Source organism: Meleagris gallopavo, chromosome 8 (assembly GCF_000146605.3).
Source record: "Meleagris gallopavo isolate NT-WF06-2002-E0010 breed Aviagen turkey brand Nicholas breeding stock chromosome 8, Turkey_5.1, whole genome shotgun sequence".
In the NCBI taxonomy this organism is placed as follows: Eukaryota; Metazoa; Chordata; class Aves; order Galliformes; family Phasianidae; genus Meleagris; species Meleagris gallopavo.
Genome location: NC_015018.2, coordinates 4737914 through 4739773, shown reverse-complemented (window position 1 = coordinate 4739773; position 1860 = coordinate 4737914). Strand labels below are relative to the sequence as shown.

The 1860-nt window shown below is 49.8% G+C and overlaps 1 long non-coding RNA gene across 2 annotated transcripts in view; it reads right to left on the bottom strand.

Annotated features, from left to right (window-relative positions):
- Window positions 1–1860, bottom strand: part of LOC109368732 — a 5177-nt gene that overhangs the window by 2901 nt on the left and 416 nt on the right. The window lies entirely within an intron of this gene.

Sequence of the window (1860 nt, the reverse complement as noted above, 5' to 3'; positions counted from 1 at the left end):
AATACAGGCAGGCTGGTAACAGTGGAGAAGGAGAAAGCTGAGTTACTCAACAGTTTTTTTGCCACAGTCTTCACTGGAAACTGCATTTCACACCACCCCAGATTGGATGCGTCAGAAGGTGGGAACAGGGGGAGCAAGATCGGTCCCACTAGGTGAGCCACTACAGGTTGTAAGATGGTATCCAAAGAGTACAGGACAAAGGATTAACTTACAAATTGATATCAGTGACACGTGATGTTGTTCACGGGTCTGTACTGGAGCTGATGCTCTTCAGCATCTTTATACCAATTTTTATTTGCTGATAGTGATATCTGCAGTAGCATTTTGTCTCTCTCAATACATACAGTCACCTTACTACTCATAGTATACTTGCTTTTGGTGGTTTGCAGCTATCTGTAATAAATTGGACTCTGGTAAACAGAGCTTCCATGTTGCCGTGTATTACAGAACACTGCAAACCCACTGTTGCAACCGTTATGTTCCCACAGGCCAGGTAAATCCTTAGGTCATGACGGAAGTCCCCCAAACTGCACTGATGCTTGACTCACCAGAGCAACTTTCACATCTCACCCTCACAGTGCACATTTGCTACACTCTTGATACAGGTCGCATCTGATGCAAGGCCCAGGATGCCAGGGGGACAACTCTCTTGTTGGCAGCAGGGCAGTGGGGAAGGGGGACTCAAAGAGAGGGCAAGTGATGTCAAGGATCTGACGCCTTCTCCAGTGAAATAGGAGAGGGCACCTTGATGGTGGGGGTGGGGGTGGGAGAAGAGATGCCTCTGTGGAGCGAGCAGTGCAGAAGCACCTGTGTATCACATTTTCAAGTCAGAAATTCCAGCGAGGCCACAAGGAACCGTTGTCTGGCCTCATGCAGCGGGATACCATGGTTCTGCCCTTCTTTTGATGGGCAGAATGAAGATGCCTGTGGTGATTTTCGGAATAGGTGCCCCACAGTTTTATAGAAGGCAAGGTGAGAGGTCAGGACATAACATTGAAGCTCAGCAGTGTGCTGATGACCGCAGCACTCGCGCAAGGAGCAGTGATTTCCTTTCCTTCAAAAGCATTCCTTGCCTCTGTCCAAATGAACTATGAAAGAAAGAGGTAGGAGATGTCACTGTTGCACGCCGCCCAGCACTGAGTTGCATTCTGCTGCATCCTGGTAATTTAGTACTTCTGCGTATACAAAGGCGTTGATGTGGTTGGGTAGTTGGGAAACAAACTTGAACTTTGTGGTCTGTATTAACTGCTGCTGCAAGGACATCAATGTCTTTTGGCCACAAAAGGGATGCAGTGTGGCTTTGCCCCCTGCCATTCCCAAGCAGGAAGATGAGAGCAACAAAAGTGCAGGGCGGTGCTCATTTCTCTGAACCAAAGGGTCCTGACCTGTGTTTCTCCTCATCCCAACAGAGATCTCCTGGTCTCCTCTATCAGCCGTCTCTTCATGAAGAAAAGAGGTCTTGGTCCTGGCTGAGAAGCAGCTTCCGGAGTATCAGCCAGCCCAGCACAAATGGTGCTGAAGCTGCGTAGCCAGTATCAGCCTCAGGCCCTGCTCCGGGGCACTGGAGGCAGCAAGGGAGGACTTGATGGCATGGTGGGCACTTTGAATCTTTCCTTGCTTTCCCTTCTGACTCAGCCCAGCTGATGCTGTACCGTCTCCACTGGCTTTGAATGGAGGGCACCAGCTGAAAGAACATTCTTGCCCAGGAGAGTGGCAGAGGTCAGCACAGACATGCTTTCTGTGTTGTGCTGGCAGCCTTTGAAGAGGAAGCAGCATTTCTGAGTGTGTCTGACATCCCCTGCAATCAGGAGATACTACTCCCTCCTCTGGGTTCAGATTCCCAAGGAGAGGCCGTTGACC